General features: G+C 43.9%; 1 pseudogene; it reads left to right on the top strand.

Moving 5' to 3' along the window:
* LOC123456595 overlaps nt 1-23,746 on the top strand; it is a 34,697-nt pseudogene extending 10,951 nt beyond the window's left edge.
* Nucleotides 23,747-25,918: the final 2,172 nt, after the last annotated feature.

The raw sequence follows: 25,918 nt of genomic DNA, 5'->3' as shown, positions 1-25,918 counted from the left end.
TCTGAGTCATCCCAAGGTCACTGCTATCTGAAAAGAAAAGATTTTCTACCCAAAGTGAGAGTAGCATTAATATAAGGGTGTGTGTGTGTGCGTGTGTGTGTGTGTATTGAGAGAAGTGCTTACTGGGCAGTTTGATAAGCATAGTATATACATTTATCCAGACATCAGCAGATATTACACCCCTAGGGCTCATGACTACCCCTGTTTTAAGTTTTCAGTATCAGGGATGTATTCCCTCCCATAGAGCTGGCCTCCAGTCCAATTGGAGGGCAGTTGGTTTCCAGCATGACAGATGAGCCACTATTGCACCCGTTGGCTCATTGGCCTGGCTGGCTAATTATAAGGCTTGCAGTGTCCACTGTTGAGTATCTTCACTGGTGGTATCTCTTTCTCCCATTGAACTACATGTATAATGGCTTCTTCCAGCTTTCTGTCAGCTGGTCTACAAGGTGGAGGTTATCAGCTCAGTTCCAGTGGTATTTCTCAGTAGCCTTGCAGCCCAAGTATGTGGAGTCTTCAGCAATAGGGTCTTACTATCAATTCTGAAAACTTCCCATAAAATAAAAAAGCAATACTACTAAACTCCTTCTATGAAGCCAGCATTACCCTGATACCCAAACCATACAAAGAGACAACAAAGCAATAAAGTTACAGACCACTCTTCCTCATGAACATTAATGCAAAAATTCTCAACAACATATGGGCAAACAGAATACAAGAATATATCAAAAAGATCATTCATCCTAACCAAGGAAGGTTTATTCCAGAGATGTAGGGATGATCCAACATATGCAAATTGATAAATGTAATACACTATATAAATGGACTGAAGGACAAAACTCACATGATTATCTCAATAGATGCAGAAAAGGCATTTGGCAATATCCAACATCTCTTCATGGTGAAAGTCCTAAAGAAATTGGAAATAGAGAGAACATAATACAGGCTATTTCTGACAAACCTATACACAACATAATATTAAATGGGGAAAAGCTTGAAGCTTTTCCAAATCAGGAACAAGACAAGGGTGTATACTATCCCACTTTTATTTAATATACTACTGGGATTCTTAGCTATAGTAATAAGGCAAAAGACACACATAAAAGGGATACAAATTGGAAAGGAAGAGATCAAATTATCATTATTTGCAGATGATATGATTCTATATATAAAGGACTCTAAAGACTCTACAAGCAAACTGTTAGAGCTCATAAACACTTTTAGCAATGTAGCAGGACATAAAATTAACACACAGAGATCAGTAGCCTCCCTATATACTAACAATAAACATGCTGAAGATGAAATCAGGGAAACACTCCCATTCACAATTTTCTCAACAACAAAAAATAAAGTACCATAAAAATAAACTCAACCAAGGAAGTGAAGTATCTCTATAATGAAAACTTTAAAACATTCAAGAGTGAAATTGCAGAAGACACTAGGAAATACAAAAACAGCCCATGTTCTTGGGCTGGAAGAATCAATATTGTAAAACTACCAATCTTACCAAAAACAATATATTGGATTTTCAAGGTAGGGTCTCAGCTCAGGCTGACCTGGAATTCACTATGTAGTCTCAAGGTGGCCTCAAACTCATGGTGATCCTCCTACCTCTGCCTCCTGAATGCTGGGATTAAAGACATGCACCACCAAGCCTGGCTAATAAAAGCAATATACATATTTAATGCACTCTCCATTAAAATTCCAGCGGTATTCTTCACACAAATAGAACAAATAATCCTAAAATTCATTTGGAAGTACAGGAATCCTTGAATAGCCAAAAAAAATTCTGAGCAAAAAAGGTAAAGCTGGCAATATCACCATACCTGATTTTAAGCTATATTCCAAAGCCATAGTAACAAAAACCAGAATGGTAATGGCCCCCAAACAGACACAGAAATCAAAGGAACAGAATAGAGGATCCAAATGTAAATGCAGGCAGCTACAGCCATCTGATTTTCAACAAAAATTCCAAAAGTATTCATTGGAGAAAATACAGCCTCTTTAATAAGTAGTGCTGGAAAAACTGGATATCTACATGTAGAAGAATGAAAATAGATCCTTTCTCCATGCACAAGAATCAAGTCAAAAAGGATCAAATATCTCAATACCACACCTGAAACTGCAAAACTATGGTGGAGACTGTCACTAGCTCTAGCCGTGTAATGTCTGTTGTTGCCTGGCTATATTCATTTATTATGCTCACCAAACTGCCTTGTAAACACTTTTCTGTTTTTTCTTTTCACAATTTTTATTAACATATTCCATGATTATAAAAAATATCCCATGGTAATACCCTCCTTCACCCCCGCCCCACACTTTCCCCTTTGAAATTCCATTCTCCATCATATTACCTCTCCATCTCAATCATTGTACTTACATGTATAAGCACTTTTCTTAATGTTCATACCCATGTATTAATGGCACTCTCATTTTTGGTTAGAGAACCTTCTCTTTTCAGATGGTGGTGACCCCTGAGATGACTCAAAAGGCACAATAGTGCTGAGAAGAAGTGACAGAAGAGTGTCCAGCACTGAAACATATCTATCACCCTCCAAGGCTCAGGGTCCATTGCAGAAGAGGTGGTGGAAAGAACTGAAGAGCCAAAGGAGTGGTAGGACTGCTTACAATGCAGTCTTCCAGACACAAAATGGCCTGGATATCCATGACCTCTCAATGCCTGGTACTACCTACACAAAACCCTCATAATAGGAGGAAAAGATGATGATGTCAAAATAAAAGAGAGACTAATGGAAAAGGGGAGAAAGTATGGCAGAGAGTGAATCTGTGAAGAGGAAATTGGGGGAAGAGAGGGAATTATCATGGTTTATTGTCTATAATTATGCAATAAAAAAGTTTAAAAAATCCCCAAAATGAAATCATAACATTTGCAAGAAAAAAGACATTTAGAACATAAAAATCTACAACAACCTTATAAAATAAAGATTTTGCATTGGTTACTTGTACATCAACCCTAAAAAATAAATCCATTGTAATCAATCTAATTAAAGAAACTTTATCCGGGCGTGGTGATGCATGCCTTTAATCCCAGCACTTGGGAGGCAGAGATAGGAGGATCGCCATGAGTTCGAGGCCACCCTGAGACTACCTAGTGAATTCCAGGTCAGCCTGGGCTAGAGTGAGACCCTACCTCGAAAAACCAAAAAAAAAAAACAAAAAAAAAAACAAAAAAAAAACAACAAAAAAAGAACCTTTAATGTATATTAGAAGTATATCCTATTTTTTATTATCTATGACCATTGAAAAATAAATACAATTATTTTAAAACCTGTTTTCAAAAGAAACAATTATTGTAAATCCTGTTTTCAAAAGAACTCATCAAAATTTATGCATCTAATGGCTGGGTGTGGTGGCGCACGGCTTTAATCCCAACCCTTGGGAGGCAGAGGTAGGTGGATCACTGAGAGCTTGAGGCCACCCTAAGACTACATAGTGAGTTCTAGGTCAGCCTGGACTAGAGTGAAACCCTACCTTGAAAAACCAAAAAAAAAAAAAAAAGCATCTAATATTAGCCTTTATACTTAAGGTTGCAAATATGTACTTGTAAAGCCTTGTTTTTGTTTTTGGAGATAGGTCATGATAAAGCCTTTTTTTTTTTTTTTTGAGGTAGGGTTTCACCCTAGCTCAGGCTGACCTGGAATTCAATATGTAGTCTCAGAGTGGCCTCAAACTCATGGCGACCCACCTACCTCTATCTCCCAAGTAGTGTGTCACCACACCCAGCTATAAAACCTTTTACTATATCATCAAAACATTGATATTTACACTTTAAGTTGGTAATACCTTTAAAACAGAAGAAGAATGAGCTCATTATAAATTTTTCCTTGTATTTTTGCTGCAGCGCTTTTACGAATTTTTTTCTTTTTGTCTAAATTTGAATATATATTTCTCTACCCTTTAATTAGGTCTGTCCTACATTTTACATCTGATCCTAAACTGTTTCCCTCCTTATTTCCTTCTTTCTTCATTTCTTACTGTGTGCAGTGTATTATTAAGGAATGTCCTCCAGACAGGATTCTTTGAAGTTCCCCTTCAAGTCTCTGGGTCCAGAGCTGAGGAATATTGTTCCCTAAACTGTTGACTTGAAACTTGTGATTTTACCATGGAGCATGCATGTGCAGCTTGAGGTTTATCATCTTCCTTGGAGTCAGAAGACTCCAATGATGAAAGACATGTTGGGGATGAGGATAGCTCATCCTCCTCATAATTAATTTTGTCTTCTGCAGTGTCTATGGGACCCTTAAGGTCTCCAGTTATTGATGGGGTAGGAGTTTGTAATGGCTAGATAGCTAAAGTAACAAGATGGCCCAAAGACCAAACATTTAGAGAAATGACTTCACCTCTCCGGTGAGCTTGCTTAAAAGATTTTAAACTTCCTTCCATTACTTCCATTATTGCATCCACAGAGTGACCTGTAGGGGTAGCCAGTGATAGAAGTTATCTATATATTCAGAGAGCTCATAAAAATCTCTTTTTTATTTTAAAAATGTACTTATTTATTTGTGTGACAGAGAGAGGGAAAGAGAGAGAGAATGGGCACACCAAGGCCTCTAGCCACTGCAAATGCACTCCAGACACGTGCCACTTTATGCATCTGGCTCACATGGGTCCTGGGGAGTCGAACCTGGGTCCTTTGGCTTTGCAGGAAAGCTCCTTAACTGCTAAGTCATCTCTCCAGCCCTCTGTTTTTGTTTTTAACCCCTGATGATTTTGACATCTTGCACAATATGCACATATAATTTTCCCTTTTGCTTTGGGTCTGACCCATGGTTACCCTGGTGTCCCACAGTAGGCTCCTTGCACACTTTACCAGAATCACATACCTCTCTGGCATTCCTCAGTAAGCTTTGCTATGGTTTGTTTAGGGTCCCTATTCAGGCGCCACCCAGTTGGAACCACTCTATTGGCACCAACTGAACTTGTTGCAAGTCCTGAATGAGTGATGCCAAAGAACTGACTGACAAAACAAGGGGACTTCCAGCTATGCCCACATATGAGTGCCCAAATCAGCACTTTGCAAGATTTTTATTAGAACAGCTCAGTTTACAGGATTCATGCAGAGTGTATCCAGATAATGGCTTATACAAAAACAAAATAAGTAGCACCTTCCTTATCTCAGAAGCAAGAGACATCTTGGCAAACTTGAGGCTATAGATGAATACCAAAACTTCCTAACAGCTGGAGAATAGACACCACAAGCACTGTTCCCACCATCCCAAAATCAGGTTTCTCAAAACATAGTGTCAGCAGAATCAAAAAGTGTTCTGCAAACAAAATGCTTTTGCCTCAATAGACTGAAAACCACCTAACACCACATTGGTTCTTACCAAAACCATCAATGGCTTTTCTCTTGTTTAAATCTAATTTTATATCTCAGTCATGGATCTCAGTCTTTTTAGTTAGGTCAGTGTAAGTGAACGCTCCTTACTTTCTCCAACTCGCTTCACCTGGATTCAGGGACATCTCATTCTCCTGGTTTTCCTTCCCCTTCATCTGCCCTGTTTAAATCCAACCTCTAAATCTAGGTTTTTTACTTCAACTACCTCTGTTCAGACCCAAGGGTGTGGGACCTGGGAGCCTAATGGGAACATGACCTTTTGGGTCCCACTCCAGACCTAAAGAATTAGAAACTCTGAGGGTGGGGCCCAGCAGCCAGAGTTTCAGCAAGCCATTTCTGTGGTTCTAATGCACCCTTAAGTTGGAAAACCACAGTGCCCTAGGCCACCTCAGCCAATCCCCTGACTTTAAATGCCATCACTTGCACTTGGAGTGGTGCTTCGCTGCCAGCAGAAAAAGCTTCTTAAACTACCCTGCCTAAAGATCTTCCCAACCTCTTCTACACCTTATCACGTCATTCTGTTGAGTTCATATCAAGGCATTTATCACCACTGAAGTTAAAGTAACTATGAATTTCCTTCCTGGTTTCTTTATGGTCAATTCTGCATCACAGCAGGAGCCTTTACATGTTGATCCCCTTGCTGGGCACATAGGAGGTTCTCAATCCATAAGTGCTGCCCAGAACTTACATCTCCATCATCTGAAAACATCCCAGTCTTCAGCCAGGTGTGGTGGTGCACACCTTTAATCCCAGCACTTGGGAGGCAGAGATAGGTGGATCACTGTGAGTTCAAGGCCACACTGAGACTACATAGTGAATTCCAGGTCATCCTGGGCCAGAGTGAGACTCTACCTTGGAAAAACAAAAAACAAACAAACAAAAAAGTCCCAGTCTTCCACTGGCTGAAGGTAGATGAATCAGAAGCTGGCTTTCTCATCACTATGGCCAGTTTGAGCCTTCTTAAGATTCATCTCAATTCACAATGACTCCATATGGTAGGCACATTCTTATAGGTCAGTCATTACTTTTCCTCTCTCCAACTTACCTCCATAAGTTCTCTAAACCACAGTCCTTGATCATGTCCTCTGGAGTTGGGGGGTCTACTTACGAGGAACCGTATGATTCAACTTCTCTGGGTCCAACTATCTCAGACACGTCATTTAGAAATGATATTCAACAAAATAGTTTATGTTTTCCATTTCTTTATATGGAAATTATACTCTCCCCACCTCATGGTTAGTTATAAGGACTAATGAAGAAAATACACACGAAAACCTTAGAAGAGTGTCTGGCCTGGGTTCTTCAAGAGGAAGGCACAGAATAGATTAGATTATGTACCTGGAAGACATTTATTGGAGGACTGTCATGAAACGTGGAGAGGGACCCTAAACAGACAGGCAGAACCATCAGTTTGCAACGTACACAGGATCCCAAGTGGAAGAGTGAAAGAAGGAAGAGAAGTTAGGAGGAAGCGTCTCAGATGCCTGTGCACTTTTCAGATGAATTTGACAAGACTGCCATGGAGTCTTCACACTGGATCTGAGAAGGGGTAGGAGGGGCAGTTGGGAGCACATTTATATTCTGTGTTATAAGGACATATTTGTGCTCCATTATAGAAAGTAATCTGCATACCTGAGCTATCAATAGCTTTGTACATACACAGTGTTAATTACTTGTTTGTTCTGAGCTGACCACTGACCAGCTGAGATGCTCTTGGAGAAGTACAAGGTCAATAATATCAAAAACTAATTAGATCCTGAGTGTAGCAGTCACCTTCTAGTTGCTTGGACAAAACATCCCACCAGAAACAGCTAGTGGAAGCAAAGGTTTTATTTCAGACTTACAGTTTCAAGAAGTTTCTTCATGGCGGGGAAATCATGACAGGCCTGAGCAGAAAGCCTGGGTTACTTCTCCGCAGCAGCAGGAGGGAAGTAAGTAGTCAGAAAACTGGGCTTGGAGATGGGCTATATTGCTCCCAAACCTGCCCCTGGCAACACATCTCCTTCAGCAAAGCTCCACCTCACAAAGGCCACACAACTTTCCCAAGTTGCTACTAGCTTGGAACCAAGTATTCAAAACACATGAGCCTATGGAGAACATTTATTCAAACCCCCACACTGTGTCAAGAAGTACCTAAGACCAAGTACACACAAAATGAGGGAAGAGTGCATGCAGGAGACGATGACAAGAGAAACATGTATCAGATGTCTTAGAAATATGGCTGACTCCCTCCCTTAATCTGCTGGAAACGAGGTAGGAGTCAGATCCACTGTCTTCTCAGATTAATGGCTCTCTGAACAAAGCATAATTTAAAAAATATTTTTATTTCTACCTTTGGAGAGGTGGGGGGATGGGCACTCCAGGGCTTCTTGCCACTGCAAGTGACCTCCAGACACATGTACTACTTTGTGTATATGGCTTTATTTGGTGTCGTAGTCAGCTCCATACTGCTGGGAATATCTCCCAAACCAGACACAGTTTATGGGAGGAACAGCAGATCCAGGGGATGTTCTGAAATGCTGGAAGAAATTGGGCCCTTTTACCGAATCCATGCAGAGAGAAAACCAGCAGCAGCAGCACAAGCAAGCACATACTGGGAACCCCAGGCAGAGCTCAAGCGCGCTGCACACCTTCGGCTGGAAATCATATCGGCCCCCAGCAACACCTTAGGGCTGGACCCCAGGATCTGCCAACAGTGATACCTCCTCCAGCCAGGTTGCTTTAATATACTTCTGAGCCTATTTGGGACATAAATTTAAGCTACCACATGTGGGTACTGGGGAATCAAACCTGGGTTCATCAGGCTTTACTAGCAAATGCCTTTAACAACTGAACCATCTCTCCAGCCCCATCAAGCAAAATTTTAATATCCAATTTCTATCTCTGCTCATTGGCTTCTGTAAGTGATGGGTAGCATAAACTGAACTCTGGTTTCAGATCCAACCACCTGGAGAAGTCCACATCTGCCAGGAAGCAGCCAACCTTAGCGCCCCAGCAGCACTCAGCCATTAGCATGATGAATGGGGAGCAGTATAAACTTGATAGCTGAATTCAGGACACCCCGGCTTGGGCCTTTTGTCAGAGAGGTGCTCCTTGTCTGAAGTCTGAGAGGTTGCACCAGGGCCATATGTTACACTCTTGGCAAATGATGCCTATTTTTACTCTTTCTGAGTGCTAGCAGATATCCCACAGTTTAAGAAGACTGAAAAAATGCTTCTAGCTTGCTATTTTCCTCTTTCTAGCTCCATGTCCTCATCTATGACTTGGGAAGCAGTGTCTACAAATTTCACATATTTATAACACATGTCAAGTAGCAAAGGTTGTTAAACAAGGTGTGGGTAAACTGGTCACAAGAGTACAGAGACAAAATTAACCCTATAGCAAGGAGGGGTACAGGATGCGCCAATGAACTAAGGATTCCTGGAGTCAGCAGCTTCCTCCAAAGGGTCCCAGGTGGGAAGAAACGCGACACCCAGAGGCTAGCATTGGACTGGAGCTTGGAAAACACGTGAAGGCTTGTGTGAAAAGGGGTGAGATCCAATTTTCTTGGGAAGCTAAGTCCAGCTCAGCATGGATTAGATCGGGTTGGTGGACATCAGGCTGGAAAGGGAAGGATGTGGCCTGAGTAGGGCAGCTTGTTATCTCCCACTTAATGAGAGACAAGAGTGATACTCCGATGTTATGAAGGAAATGGTACAAAAGGGAGGCTAGAAAGTACAGGGAGTATTCTGACAACTATCAATTTCAAATCAGGTATCCATGACCCTAGAGTGGAGCCCTCATCACATAGGGCCTCAACCAGAAGGGGAAGATGTTTGCATCTTTTCACCGGGTTGACTGGAGACCACAAACCTGATGCAGGGATATGGATGAAGCAGACACAGAAGCCCAAGGAAACCACCATTAATGGGATTTCTCATCAGATTTGCTTAGAAAAATATCTGATATTTGTTTTTAAAATATCTTATTTATTTGAGAGAGAGGGGAGAGGCTTCTAGTCACTGCAAACAAACTCAAGACGCTTGCACCACCTTGTGCATCTGCCTTTACATTGGGCACTGGGGAATTGAACTAGGGTCCCTTGGCTTTTCAGACAAGTGCCTTTACCACTGAGCCATCTCTCCAGTCTGTCAAATCTGACTTCTATGTGGTAATCTTTTGAGGTAAGCGTGGAAGAGGAAGAGAGGACGAGCCCACACCAGAGAGGAGGTGAGAACCCCTAGAGACAGAAGGTAGCCCTGGAGACTCTGGGGCCTAGCTTCACAGAGGAGCAGCAACTAAGAACACCCCACACTCCAGGCAGCCTGAACATTTGCCAACAGCCAGATCTGAAGGAGCTGGGACAAACTTGTCCCAATGAACTCTCAAAGCGTTGTTACAGGACCAGAACTTTCACTGAGGATAATAAATTCTGCGAATAGAATAAAAATACAGCAAAATGACAGCAGGGACAGAGGAAAGAGAATGTCTATCCCGGTGAGAGTGAGAAAAGAGAACACACTGGAAATGCCAGAAGCAATTTGCCAAGATTTCAGTGTTCTCAAACTTAACAGAAGAGGGCGCTCCTTCTCACGTGTGACCCTAGAAAGTCTCTCCCGTGCTGTGCTGTGCCGTGCTGTGCTCTGCAGCTCCACAGGGGCAGGACACACATCATCTGAAAATCAGCTAACAGATGACAAAAAGAAAATCGTCTACGGGTGGGATACCTCCCAGTGATTGGCTGGCCAGGAGAGCCTCCCAGGTCCCCCAAACAATACCCGCTATTGCCAAGGCTAGTGGTTAACCCCCCCACCCCCCAAGGTACATGGAAAGACCCTATTGCTGAAGACCTCACATGCTTCAATTGCAGGACACTGAGACATCAAGTTAGAATTGAGCTGGAAGCTTCCTCACTGCTGACTAGCTGTCACAGTGCTGGAAAGTGCTCTGCATTCTCTAGGGAAGAATAATGCTTACAAGTCTTAACCCTGCAAGATACACATCTGCCTATAGTCACTACCCTGGCATGTGGTTCTGTCAGACTGAGATAATGCCAAATAAGTTTCCTTAGCCTGAAATACACACCCAGCGCTCATTCGGATAAGTGCCCCTGCGACCATTCTGCTGACTATCCCATGTGGTCCAGTTCTTGAGGAGGGAAGGTATGTGGGGCTTGCCCAAGCTTGTCAGGACCCACATATGTTGTTCTGTCCTCAGAACACCAAGGCAGAGAAGCATATGCATCATGCCTGTGACTGCCCTCGGCCAACACCCAGGCCTGATGGCCCTGGCTCCTTTAGCAATGGTACATGTGTCATTGGGGGGATGCCCACCTGGTGAGGGATGTGTTGTGTGGATGAGGGTTTTCTTGGTTAGAATGATGCAGCACGGTGGAACCATCTGTCAGGTCCTTAATGTCTTGTGGAGGGGTGTCCAAAGACAGGTTTCACCTGATTACACAGGCACTCTGAAGATCTCCTTGTACTACCCATGGTTCCTATCTGGCTAAATGTCCCAAAGCCTCAGGCTTTCTGTGACTCAAGTTCTTAGAAATGCTCAGCCAGGGTGTTCTTGCTTGGAAGAAGCAAGTGGGGTTCATTTGACCTAGAGAGGTAGGGAATATCCTTGCTTGGGAACAGAGGTTTCTGGGTCATCAGAGGTCTCTCAGAGCCATTCAGCATAGCAGGAAGCAACCTCTGACAGGTTCTGTTTCCACAGGTGCTTTGGGCCTTGGTAGGTGCTTTGTGGGGAAAAGGGTACCTTATTCCTTCAGTAGAGCCAGAGAAGGACAGTGGAGCAGGAGGTGGGTGCTAGTGTGAAGATCCCAGCAGCCACGCAGGTCCTAGGTAGGAGAACAGGTGGCATAGCAGGCAACAAAGAATGCCAGGGAGACTGGCAGCCGAAGCTTTGAAGCCCAGGACAGCAGAAGTTGTTCAGAGTCAATTGAAGGCTTGCAGGTGTATACGTGGAGGTTGATAAGGTGCAGGAGTGGAGGGCATGACTGTGGAGGAAGTTCTGCTGGTCAAGGGATGATTGTGAGATTCAGAGCAGGAGTAAGACACCATGGACTGGGTTTCCTTAGATAGCATGGGAAGCCAAATGCTGGGGTGGCATCCTTTCCACAGATCATGGCAGAGGCTCAAGGATGACGTGGGAGTGGTCTGGAATAGACAAGCAGAGGTTTGAGGCCCATCTGGGGATGACATGGCAAACAGAAAGAGGTATGAAGGAATAGAGGGCTCTGGAAGAGTGAGCCTGCAGTTTGCCATTGGAGCTGGCTGGAGGGTGTGGTATGGGTAGCATCCCCTGAAGTGACTGTGTGAGTGGGCTTCTGTAGCCAACAAGGATGGTTTAGGAGGAAGTAGGTCTGTGTTACAAAGTCACCTTAATGGGATCTGTAAGTATGACCTCATGGTGCCCTCACCTATCCTTTATGAATACAAAGATCAGCTGCCCATACCTGACCCGGTATGAAGAATCACTTGATGGAGCAGTTCACAGAGAGTTCTGAGTGATCCACCTTTTCCTGGTTATATGAGTTACAAAACGGGAGAGGACTTATGAGTGGCAGCTTGTGGCTAGCCCTGTCACTGACTAAAGGGGTATTCCATTGCACATGTGCAGACACCAAAGAATGTAAGGAGGTAGCTCGGTGGACTGGGCCTGTAGTCATCTAACAGGCACTATTAAGGAGCTTAGTAAGCTGGGTCTTGTGGTGTTGCAGTTACCTTCACATTACTGGACAAACATTCAACCAGAAAGAGCTTGTGGGAGAAAAGGGTTGTAGGCTTAAGGAATCCAGAGGAAACACCATCAATGGCAGAAGAAGCTGGCTCACTTCCATAGATGCATAGCAGAATGAGACACCACCAGCAGCCAAGAAGCACAAACAACCAGATTTCAAACCACTCTGAACACACCTAAGGACTATACTTAAGATCAGCCCACATTGACACCTCCCCTAACAGGCTACTGGAGGCTTAATTTCCAAGCTTAATCAAAACTACCAGAGACCATTGGGAATGTACATTCACATTCAAACCACACAGTAACAGGCTGCATGACCGTCTGGGAGCAGGAATGCAGAGGCAAGGATTTCGCTACCCAAGTATGACTTTTCCTTTCCTCTCACGTTTAGTCGATTAAATTCTGAAAACTCCAGCCTACTCCAGAGGTCTTCCTAGTCCCTGTTCAGGCAGATTTTCATGGTAATGTTGGTCTTGGGAGACTTTGTGCCTCCATTTATCATCAAGCCTCAGGAAAAGGAGGGTTGGGCTTTCCTTGTATATTTTCCCACCCCAGGCTCTGCATCATTTTTAGGGAATTGACCCTGTATCAGTCACCACTTTACCTAAGTCTTAGTCTGGCCTTCTGGTGACTGAAACATTTTTGCTTATTTGAAAATTAACCTGGGCTACTATTCTCCCATAGAATGGGAGAAAGTTTTCACCAGATGTACCACTGACTGAGGCCTAATATATAGAATCTACAAAGAACTCAAAAAACTAAACAATAAAAAAATCAAACAACCCACTGAAAAAGCGGGGCAAAGAACTGAATAGTGAGTTCTCAGAGAAAGAAATCCAAATGGCTAATACACATATATGAAAATATTCCATATCCCTAAGCATCAGGAAAATGCAAATTATAACAGCTATGAGATTCCACCCTCCAGTAAGGATGGCGATCACTAAAAAATCAAATGACAACAAATATTGTTGAGGATGTGGGTAAAGAGGAACCCTCATTCACTGTTGGTGAGAATGAAAACTTGTACAACCACTATGGAAATCAATATGAAGGTTTCTAAAGAAGATACATTTAGAACTGGGCATGGTGGTACACTGTGGAGAGCTGCGATGTGCCGCGCCCTGAAGATGGCATCGGCTTCCACCGTCCGCTAGCCTGATAGCAAGTGCTCTCTGGATAAACAAGTCCATATTTGCCTGAGGCTGCTTAACTAATTTTGCTTCCTTAAACGTGGACCTATCTGCATGGGCCACGTGGCTCACTAGGGTTGGCTAGTGCAGGACTACTTAGCTTGTGGGTCGGCTCTCCCCGGGGTCAGAAGATTGTTCAAGGTTCCTGAATAAACTGCTTAATGAAGAACTCTTGGGTCACGTCATTCTTGCTGGTCGAGGTGGTCGCGACAGGACACACTTTTAATCCCAGCACAGGTGGGGTAGTTTGAATAGATGGCCCCAATATAGTTATTGTTTTATTAGTGTATAGTTTGGATCTACAGCCACCTGGCTGGAGAAGATGTCACTGAGCAGATCTTAAGGTGTAGTGATGGGTTTGAAATTCCATTCTAAAGATAGGCAAAGTGTCTAGTTGCACCTGGAGTTCCTGAAGTGTGCTCTGTGGCTTTTGGCTTTTTCTCTCTCTGCCTGGTCCTGTAAGATGGGGCCAACTTCTACAACTATGGAACTTTCCCTGGATCTGTAAACTTTAGTAAATATCCCTTCCTTCTTTGGCTGGGCATGGTGGTTCATGCCTTGAATCCCAGCACTTGGAAGACAGAGGTAGGAGGATCACCATGAGATTGACGTCACCATGAGACTGCATAGTGAATTCCAAGTCAGCATGGACTAAAGTGAAACCCTATCTCCAAAAACAAACAAACCATAAATAGCCCTTCCTCCTTAACTGTGCCTGGTTTGAAAGTTCATCTCATTGAACCTGAAGCCATCTGCTGCAACTTGGAAGGCAGAGGTAAGAGAGTTACTGTGAGCTCAAGGTGACCCTGAGACTACATAGTGAATTCCAGGTCATCCTGGACTAGAGTGAGACCTTACCTCAAAACAAAATAAGAAACAAACAACAACAACAAAAACAATGAACAACAATGAACATAGAAGTACCAACAGAGCCATTCAATCTCTTACTGGGCATTGACCCTAATTGCTCCATGCTTCGCTACGGAGATATTTGCTCAACTATGTTTATAGCTGCTCAATTTGTAATAGCTAAGAATTTGAATCAACCCAGGTGCCCATCATTGCATGAAGGATAAGGAAATTTTGGTACATTTACATAATGGAATTCTACTCAGGAGTAAGACAGAATGATACAATGAAATTTGTAGGAAAATGGACAAACTTTGCACAGATCATACTCAGAGAACACACACAATCACAGACAAACACCATATGTTCTCATTCATCTGTGCTTCCTAACCTGGACCAGATTGAGTTGCTGGCATGCCTGTTAGGCAACTCAAGGCCCAGACAATAGGTATGGAAGGGTTTGCAGGGTAAGTTGGGGGAAATAAACACAAAACTAAACTTAAAATGAACTGGTACCATAGAAAACTTTATTGATCCTTGAAGATAGATTAAAAGACTTAACCCTCAACAGGACTATGGGGGGAATACTTGAAGAGAAGGGCCCGGCAGGAGATAGTATGAAATCTAACCTTAAATTTTTTTTTAGCTCTACTCTGCAATTCCCGGTACCAGAAATCAGTTGCTACCCACATTGAGCCGTGAATCAGAGAGACCTACGAGGTTCCCAAAACAAGACAGGCTTCTGTCAAAGCACTTGATTACCTGCCTGAGGTAAAATGTAAAACCCTATTACTGAAGTCACCATATGCTGCTAGTGTAGAACACAGAGAGACGCAGCTGGAATCCAGAAGAGATCCAGTGCCCAGACAGCCTGTCTTGTGCCAGAAAGCACTACATGAGCTACTGGAGGAAAGTGGCCAACAAGGCCATGAGCAGCCAGGGGTCTAAGATACTCAGAAGCAATCAGCCTGACATGTTGTACACACCAGTGCAATGGTGGCACAAAGAGTTTGTAACCAGTGGCTTTCTGATTGGCTAAGAGATCCACTCAGTGGAAAGGAACCCATATGTGGAACTGGGAACCAGGTCAGAATCCTATGGAGACAAAGATTATGCTCTCCAATGAGAAGCTCCCACTAGTCTTTGGCAGAAAGAGGGGCTATATCCATCAAATTCACCCTAAGTCAATAACACTTATCCAGTTTAACCAATGCTGACTTTTCTTTCAAATGGAGAATCTGTTTGTTTGCTTGTTTTTTATGTAGTGAGACCTGAAGAGATAAACCACTTCTCACATCTCAGTCAAGGCCTAGACAAAACCACAGAGGAAGTGGGGAGATGAGCAAGAGTGCTGCTTCCATTCTGAGTCTGACAAGCAGCACCAGGGTGAAGGAGAGAGATGCTGAGGATACTCAACACGTATCAAAGCAGAAATCCATAGGCTCCTAAGAGCTCATCACTGACGTAGACATAAAACTCACACACCAATGTATGTGAAATGTCCCAACTGTCCAGAAATTATAACTTAATGTAGCCAAGGGAGGTATAAGACATGGAACCATTTTCTGACATTGTGATATCACTTGTTTGCTGTGGCTAAGGGCCTGGCATGCCAATTGTCTCTCTCTCTCCTCTCTCTCATAAATAAAAAGTAAAAAAAAAAATAAGTATACAAAGTGCTGAGAATAAGTGACCTTTGAGCAATATGTGCTAAATAAAACATCTATATCACCCCCCTCAAGGCTTGTGGAATATTGCAAAAGAAGGGGTGGTAAGAATGCAAGAGGCAGAGGTTGGGGAGGGCTTTCCTCTGGCTGGAATTCTGTTTTCTGGATATCACATGGCCATTGAATCATGATCTCACAGCAATTACTGTTATCTGCACATTGCTGGGCCCATCCATATTCTGTCACTGATGGTGGTGGACGGCGTACAGAGGCCATCTCTCTCTGAAGAGTTATTGGCATTAAATGGATGGTATGGACATTTTCTTCAGTAGTTGTAACCATTAGTTAAGTTGCACTGGTCAATAATTCTCCATCCATGCACATGCACGTAACTCTAATTGAACATAATGGGACACACACAGAGAGAAAACATGAAAGTTGCCTAGGGATGAGCTGGGAAGAAGAGGGTTTCGATGGACTGGAGATTGAGAGAAGGGACAAGAGAATGTAATGAAGAGGGAATGTGTTCAAAATATATCCTATAAATGTATACAAATTGCCAAGTAGAAAATGAAGTTTAAAAAAATAAAATTAGGGTCTTGAAAGATGGCTCAGCTCTTAAAGGCACTTTCTTGCAAGCTTGATGGCCCCAGTTTGATTCCCTAGTACACATGTAAAACCAGATGCACAGAGTGGTACATGCATCTGGAATTTGTTTGCAGCAGCAGGAAGCCTGGGAATGCCCATATTCATGCACTCTGTCTATCTCTCTGTGTCTCAAATAAATGAATAAGAATATTTTAAATGTAAAATTTAAAAAGTCATAGAAGTAAGAAGGGAAATAGCAGGGAAGAAGGGGTTTAATGGGAGGAGATAACAGGTGGTAATGGGTGTACATATAAGAAAATATACTACATATGTATGGAATTGTCAAAATGAAGTTAAATAAAATGTGTAAAATTCAGGTGTGGTCATGCATGTGCCTTCAACCTTGGCAATGAAGAGGCTGGAAATAGGTTGCTCACTGGGTTTTTCTGAAAAACTGACTCATTCAGTGAGACACCCTGTGTTAAGGAAATAAAGTGGAAGAGTGGTGGAGGATACTTGATATCTTCCTTTGGCCTCCACACATGTTTACCATGGGCACGTGCATCTGCACATGTACACACACACACATACAAAAGTAGGCAGTAAGGTCCATGAAGTAATATTTGAAGTGTAAGACCATAAGGAGAGTTGGACAAAACCACGAACGAATAAAGCAAGCTAACACCCTCTCCTAAACACCTAACAAAACTGTCCCAAAACTTTTCTCCACTGATATGAAACCATTTCAGTCATAATTCTCAAAACACCTATCCAATTTCATGTGGTTGGTTGATGTCTCCATGTAGATTAAGTTTTGTTCTTTAGGTGGAAATCAGACTCAGTGGTGATAGAGATGTTCCCAGTATCAGAATTCTGAAGGGATGGGACTGGAGAGATGGCTCATCAATTAAAGGAATATGTTTGCAAAGCCTGATTGCCTTGGTTCAGTTCCCCAGTACCTACATAAAGCCAGATGCATAAAGTGGTACATGTGTCTAGAGTTTCTTTGCAGTATCAAGAGGCCCTGCTTGCATTCATATTCTCTCTCTCTCTCTTTCTCTGCTTGCAAGTAAATAATGTATAAAAATTAGGGCATGGGGGCTGGAAAGATGGCTAAGTAGTTAAGGCACCTACCTGCAAAGACTAAGGACCCAGGTTTGATTTCCCAGTACCCACTTAATTCCTGTTGCACAAAGTGGCACATGCATTTGGAGTTCATTGACAGTGGCTAGAAGCCCTGGTGTGCCAATTCTCTCCCTCCCTTTCTCTCGCCCTCTGCCTCTCCCTCTCCCTCTCCCTCTCTCTCTCAATCCTTCTTTCTCTCTCTGTCAAATAAATGTATTTTTAAAACCTAGGGGCTCAGGGAACCTACAGAAGCGCAGCCCAGGCCTGCATCACTGCATCCACGCAGGTTCCCAAAGCTGCTTGGGACCACTGCTCTTAGTGTGGCAGCAGAGGAGCCAGGGCTGGGGAAAGGCCCTTTGGGCTTGCTGAGCCTGACTTAGGTTGGGGATGTGGCTGCGCTGGAATGTGGGAATTGTTGGGCCCTGCCCCACCCCAGCTACTAGTCCTGAAGATGGTGCTGGTGACCCTCCCCTTCCCTCCTTGTTGGTGCTCTTGTCTGGGCCTTGTAAGTGCCCTACCTCATTCCTGTGGAACCCTGGGGCTGGGGGCCACTGCGCATTACACAGCCCCTAGGGCACCACAGGGATGTAGGGCATGTGCAGTAGACGCTGGCCTGGAACAAAGCACTCCTAAGCAAACACTGTATGCCGCCTGCCTCCCCAGGCAGCCGCTGCTCAGGCAGCACAGGACAGGCCTTGGTAACACGTGGACGGCTGCCTGCCTGCTCTGCCACCACATCCACCGTACTTGAGTGTTAGGAGTGGAGACTCTAGTGGCTCTGTTCCCTGTACCCCCCATCCCCACACTGAACAGACTGCAGGCTGCACTGCTGTAGTCAGGCTCTAGCTCAGGAATGACAGGACTCTCTGCGGGCTCAGACCCGCTCCCCAAACTCTCCCTCATCCTTCTTTCATGCTCATCCACACAAGGGAACTGTTTAAGCTTCACCTGACACCCAATATCCAACCATAGGAATATCCAGCAGTTCCCAGCCTCACCTAGCGCAGCTTCCCTCCCAGCCCCACCTACATCTGAAACCCTGTGTCACCTTTCTTCTCTCCCATCTCCCAGTGGTCTGTTCTTTTTTTAAAAAAATTTTTGTTTATTATTTTTATTTATTTATTTGAGAATGATAGAAAAAGAGGCAGATAGAGAGAGAGAATGGGCGCGCCTGGGCCTCCAGCCACTGCAGATGAACTCCAGATGCGTGCGCCCCCTTGTGCATCTGGCTAACTTGGGTCCTGGGGAATGGAGCCTCGAACCGGGGTCCTTAGGATACACAGGCAAGCGATTAACCGCTAAGCCATCTCTCTAGCCCCCAGTGGTCTCTTCTTAATGGAGGCACTGTTCTGTTTCATCCCTTGCCCTGTCCTGTCCCTTCCATACCAACCCTGCCCCTTCCATAGCAACCCGATGCATTGTTGCACCTCAAGACACTATAATAAGAACTGTTTTCACTTGGGAAAAAAAAAAAAACCCCTAGGGGCAGCAGAGATGGCTCAACGGATAAGGCACTTGCCTGCAAACCCTAATGACCTGGGTTCAATAACTCCACAGCCAGATGCACAAAGTGGCACATGTATCTGGCGTTCATTTCCAGTGGGTAGAGGCCCTGTAGCACCTATTCTCTCTCTCTCTGTCTTCTCTCTCTCTTGCTCCCTTGTTGCAAATAAATAAAATGCTTTAAAAAATAATAAAACTCTTTGTTTAAAAAGAATTCTTGAGGGCTGGAGAGATGGGTTAGTGGATAAGCGCTTGCCTGTGAAGCCTAAGGACCCCGGTTCGAGGCTCGGTTACCCAGGTCCCACGTTAGCCAGATGCACAGGGGGCGCACGCGTCTGGAGTTCGTTTGCAGAGGCTGGAAGCCCTGGCGCGCCCATTCTCTCTCTCTCCCTCTATCTGTCTTTCTCTCTGTGTCTGTCGCTCTCAAATAAATAAATAATTAATTAAAAAAAAGAATTCTTGAGAGAGAACACATTTTCTGGACAGTAAGGTCATACTGTATATCAACAACCTCAGATATGAATAAAAATGTAAAGTTTAATTTAGTATCTTATTTTGATAATTCAGATGGATGAAATAATTATTCATGCAAAGACTTCTATAGAATTGCATGAATCATAACTTTTCATGGTGGAAAAGAATGAAAGCATCAATTACATTATAAGTGTATATGCATACACTACAGTACATGTTTGTGAAGATTTTTTAGACAAGCTCATATGCTACATGAAAATGATTTAGAAATTGAGTTATAACAATGATGAACCTGAGAAAGCATACATGTTCTGTTCTTGTTATGTACTTCATATAAAAATATTAGGATGGAACTCAAAAAAAAATCCTCCAGTGCTGGAGAGATGGTGTAGCGGTTAAGCGCTTGCCTGTGAAGCCTAAGAACCCCGGTTCGAGGCTCGGTTCCCCAGGTGCCACGTTAGCCAGATGCACAAGGGGGCGCACGCATCTGGAGTTCGTTTGCAGAGGCTGGAAGCCCTGGCGCGCCCATTCTCCCTCTCTCTCCCTCTACCTGTCGTTCTCTGTGTCTGTCGCTCTCAAATAAATAAATAAAATTTTAAAAAATATATATTAAAAAAAATCCTCAAACGTGTCCACTGAAGTTAATACTAAAGGAAAGGAAAGAATTGTTTTCTTGTACTTCTTGACTTGCCATCATAAATACCATCTGGATACATACCTGAATTCCAGAATCATCCCTTCCACACAATGACAAAATCATGAAAATGTAGATACACAGAAACTGAAATGATCCTCAGATGCAGAGGAGTAGACTAAATTTATTTTCTGGGGTAACAACATTTAAGCAGCTCTCCTTTAGTAACAGAGCAACAGTAGTGTGGACAATCGCCAAGAACCAATGCATGAAAAAGTGGCAGCTGCTGTATGCACTCAGTCCCTGGGGAAGCATGGATGAACTAAGAAACACTAGGTTAGGCTTAGCACCCTTTGCCTGACTGGAGTATAATAATACATGGGTCACAAAGCACTGCATGGTCTGCATCAACTTGGAAAACAAAGCCAGACACATGATGGAGATTTTGAGTTGGGAGGATTCTTTAGGACTCAGTCAGCTAAAACTGAAGGACAAAAAGAGAAACATGATAAAAACAAGTATTTTTCCTTGGCTCTCTGTATTGGTGACATGCCAAGTGCATTAGGAATGCCTTCTTCCACCCTAAGTTCTCTTGACAGTTTATATCGACCTCTTGTATGGACCTTCTGATGGAGGTCAAATCCAACTGCAGACCACTACCCTCCCACCCAGGTCCCTTTTTTGACTCACATAGCCAGTACAGTACCAGACACTATGAGGTATCTCTGAGCTGCACCTTGTAGACTGGTTCTAAAGGGTTCAGATATATCAGTGAAGGCCATCTCTGCTTCCGTGTGGGACAAGAAAGGCATAGAGACAGTGATGGTAGAACCTGGTTACGGTGTCATTTGACCTTACTTTGCCCGTGGCTCAAGACTATCAGTTTGAGGCCTGAGGTCATCCAGGCTGCCCTCACATCTGTGTCTCAAATTTTGGACCACCCACGTGTGCACCCACCCAGGCCACTGGATCATTGTTTAGGTGTTCTGTTCTGGCATTTCCCTAGATGTATTCATCAGAGACTGTTCTATACTCTCCATCATTCCCACTTTTTACTGAACATCCCTAGTGCTTGTGATTGAACAGAATCAAATACAGTGAAACAATCTTTTCTCTGGTCCCCTGGCTGTGGTCAGGGCCATCCATACTTACATGACTGAATTTGTGGACTGTCCTGTTCACAATATAGTCAGGTCTGCTGACTATAAGCTACAGGCTGTAGTAGGTCATCTCCATAGTGGCCAGTGGTGTGAGGTTCCTGTGAGTTCTGAGGCAGCCAGTCTCTGGGCTTGCTCAGGTTTCCTGAGCCACCAGGGTGGCTTTGACGTTCATCCCTGTCTACAGCAGCTTAGAAACCTTAGTCTGAAGCCTGCGTGGTGGCTCAGCCCTGCTCGCTTCCCCTCAGGGAGGCACTTGCTATAACTGAGTGACACCTCATAGTACCTATGTACCTCAGGAAACACCTGGTGCAAGCCAGTCAAAGACACTGCCCTGCAAGAAAAACCTCCATAGATGGACCTGGAAAGTATTATACTAAGTCAGGTAACCCAGGCCCAGAAAACCAAGGCCACATGTTCTCCCTCATATGGGGATCCTAGCTACAGATGACTGGGCTTCTGTGTGAGAATGAAAATACTTAGTAGCAGAGGCCAGTAAGTTGAAAAGAGACATAAAGGGTGGAGAAAGGAAGGGAGGAGGATACTTAATAGGTTGATATTGTATATATGTAATTACAAGGATTGTAATGGGGAGGTAATATGATTGAGAATGGAATTTCAAACGGGAAAGTGTGGGGGTGGGGAGGGAGGGAATTACCATGGGATATATTTTATAATCATGGGAAATGTTAATAAAAATTTAAAAAAAAATGAAAATATGACAATAAAAAAAATTAAAAAAATAAAAAATAAAAGAAAAACCTCCATAGGAGCACCAACTAAGTTTTCACCTTAATGCATATGCCTTCACCTGGTGAGGGAAATGGGACTACATTGTATGCAAGGGTGTTCCAGGTCTGAGGGAACAACTGGGGGGCAGCCTAGCAGAACCATATGTCACGGCCTGTATGCGGAGGGGTGAAGGACAGAGGGGGCCTATTTGCGCAAGAGCTCTGAAGCCTTGAGTTGTACCGCCTACAACTACCACCAGACTGAGCTTCCTCAGGACTAGGTTTTCTGTTGTCCACGGGATCTGTGGCATTCAATGTGCCAGCTTGGCGAGAAGCCACCTTGAAGGGGTGTATTTTCCCAAATGCCCTAAGGAACAACAGTGAGAGGGAGCACAAGCTGTATGGCCCATTATAGTCTCCGTAGGCCAGGGAGTGGGCAAGCTTAGTGGGAACCAATATTCGTGAGTTCCTGTTTCCACAGGCGCCACAGACCTCAGGGACCTCACGTGCCACGAACGTTGGGGAAAGGGGCGGGGCCTGACTCGCGGCCTCATTTCCTCCTCAGGACGCCATTCGGGTGCGGGCTCCGTGAGGAAGGCCCGAGTGGACACGCAGGAGCCCGCAGTGGGCACCGGCGGAGCCGCGGGAGGAGGAGGAGGAGAAGAAGGAGAGCATAGAGGGCAGAATCGTCCTCGTGCTCCCGAAGACCAGCGCAGCCCCGGCCGTTCTTCAGCGGGCGAAGGCCGCAGTGACGACGAAGACGACGTCCGGGAGCCGCGCGGCGCTCAGGATCCCGGTAACGAGGCTGCTGCGGGCGACCCCGACGAGGGAGGCCCTGTCCAGCAAGGGGGGCCTGGTGAAGGAGCAGCTGCTGCGCCCCAGGACGCTCAGGCACCACTCGCCTCCGGGCCCAGCGGAGCTGCTGTGATGGCGATGGGAAATCGACTCCTGGAGTTGTATCCTTTTTGTGGAGCCCCTTGACCAGGAATCGGGGGTGGTAGCTAGAACATGCAGGCAAGGGTATGGGGGCATGTTTCAAAGACGTTCACAGCATATTTATTTAATAAGGGGCTGAGAGTGTGTCTGTGGGCAGTCAGGTACAACTTGGTTTAACATTCTGACAGGGCAGGGAGTCACTTATATGGCAGAGGGCTGAGGGAGTGCGGTGGGGAAAGACTGAGCATTGAGGAGATGGCTTGCACTGACCTGGTATAGGCAGGAGAGCGAGTTTTTGAGCCAGACCTTATAGGTGTACTGAGGCAAATGGTATAGAAAGTACTAGATATTGCCTTAATAATACCCCCCACCAGCTCTGTTACAGTGCCTTTCCGTTCCCCTCTGGAAGCACACATGGCTCGCACGTCTTTGATCTCAAATGCTCAGCTCCAACAAATGATGGTTCAGCAGGAGTTCACAGTGGATAACAGTACCCTGTCTGCGTTAGTTCTCCAAGAGTCTGTAGTCGGGGGTGGGGGAGGGAGTCTCCACTCTGGGGGTGATGTATTGGAGGATCGGGTGCTTAGTTGTAAGCAAGAGCAGAATGCTGGGGACTTGTACAGATATCTTTTCTCTGATGGTGTCTCTCTCCTTTTTAGTAGGTTGACGTCTGAAGACCCTAATCTCTTCCGAATTTCCATTAACATCTTCCATGACCACTTTTTCCTGGTGTTGAGGAACATTCAGAATCAAGAGTTAGTGGCAGATGTAAAATGAGGACAAGGAAGGAGGCCTGATGTCTAGTATTTGGGTGCTTTCCTCATCCACACATGACAAAGGCAGAAGCATTTAATGTTTTTGGTTCAATATTATATCAAAGTCCTGGTTTTTGACTCTTATGTTCTCCATAGTAGTCTCTTGGTAGACTTGTTTTCCTGTTGTTAAGAGTGGATACTTAAATACTTAAATGCTTGTTTCTGAAGTAAATAAAACAAAGTACCATTTCTTTGTTTTTTGGTTTTTTGTTTGTTTGTTTGTTCTGACTTTACTCTCTGGTGGTAAGGTAGATGCCTCCCAAGTTATCTTTTGTACTTCAATAGGGGGAGTGGCAATTCTGATAATGATATCTTGTCGTAGTATAGTGTACTTGAAGACAATTTAGGAAATAGAAGAAAAAGTATATTATTTAAATCCAGCCATTCAGCACAAAATACAGTCAATAATTTTGAAGTTAGAAAATTTGGGGCTTGGGATATAGTTCAGGGGTAGAGTATTTATTTAGCATGGTGGAAGTCTGGGGTTCTGTTCTGAGTACTACAACAAAAATAAAATTTATTAATCCTACAGTTTTATTCATATGTGTGTATGAAAGTAACATACAGGTTTTTAAGTTTCCTCTTATTTTTTCCTTAATATTTTAAAACACTGCCTTTTGGGGTTAGGTAGGATGGCATGTGCTTAAAATCTCAGGCCTGGGGAAGCAGAGTTAGGAGGATCCCTGGGGCTCACTGAAAAGCTAATCTAGCTTAATTGGTAAGCTTCACGCAATGAGAGATCATGTCTCAGAAAAAGGTGGATGAGGGCTTGGGAGGAGACTCCAGGAGTAAAGTGCTTGCTAGTCCAGCAAGAGGATCTGAGTTCTGGTCCCCAGAACCCACATAAAGCCAGAAGTAGTAGAACATGTCTGTAACTTCAATGCTCCTATGGCTAGATAAGAGGAGGAGCAGGAGAATCCTGCAGAATCTAGACTCAAGCAGGTTGAAAGGTGAGGACCAACAGTGATGTTGTCCTCTAACATACACACACATGTATCATACAGCCATACATCATACACAGACTCATACACACAAAAATGTCAATGGCATCGTTGAGGTTGACAAGGCTGTCCTCTGGCCTCTGCACATATAAGAACAAGGACATACACACACAGAGGGGGGCATAAAACATGGTACTTTTCCATTTTCTAATATTCTCCCTGAAAAAGTATTGACCATAGCTTAAAAAGAATGCCATCATTGAATGTTTATAGTGTCCAAGTTTCCCAGATTATACATAATTTTACATAATAATACCTATCCCTTTAACAACTGAACCATCTCTCCAAGCTGTGAATACCTATTATTGAGCTAAATTGTCAGAAGCAGAACTACTAAGTTAAACATGTATGCATTTTTTACTTAAAATTTTTGACTTATTGTACAAAATTTCTCTAGAGAATACACCTTCCTGCCCAAATTCTGGTTTCACTATGTCATTGCAAGCACTGGATTATCTTTCTGTCAAAATTTAAAAAAATACTATATGCTGGAAGCTCAACAGCACAAAAACACCAGGGTGGGAATTTTGTAGCTCTTTGAGGTTACCGTAGCGGAACATGAGAACAGTCGCTTGTGATTAGGAAGTGGGTGGCTAGCTTCCTAGCTGCTTCATTAGAGTCTTGCTAAATTCCATCATTGACTCTTACAGATTTCCATCAGATTTTTTTAAAGGTCAGCTTGTTTATTTATTTATGTATTTACTTGACAGAGAAAGAGGGGGCAAGAGAGAGAGAGAGACAGAGAGAGAGAGAATGGGCACGCCAGGGCCTCCAGTCCCCAGTCCCTGCAAACAAACTCCAAACATGCCCCCTTGTGCATCTGGCTAACGTGGGTCCTGGGTAATTGAACCTGGATCATTGGGCTTTGCAGGCAAATGCCTTTACAGCTAATCCATCCCTCTAGCCCCCAGATTTTTATAGACAACTTTATTATTTCCTTTTCTATCTGAATCCTTTTTATTAATTAATTTTGTTCTTTTTTGTGGGTTGGATATTCATAATCCTTGCATCCATCCCTCGTACTTGTTGGAAGGATATCAGGTCTTTCTGAAATCCCTGGCTGCTGCCTCCTGAATCATGAGCCTTTGTGTTCTCCTGAGTAGGGGAAGCCTCTGGTACCTGTGTTACTTTCGGGCTGAGCAGAGTTATCTATCATTCTC

The sequence above is a fragment of the Jaculus jaculus genome, chromosome X, assembly GCF_020740685.1.
Source record: "Jaculus jaculus isolate mJacJac1 chromosome X, mJacJac1.mat.Y.cur, whole genome shotgun sequence".
NCBI classification, from domain to species: domain Eukaryota; kingdom Metazoa; phylum Chordata; class Mammalia; order Rodentia; family Dipodidae; genus Jaculus; species Jaculus jaculus.
This window is presented reverse-complemented; position numbering and strand designations above follow the sequence as displayed.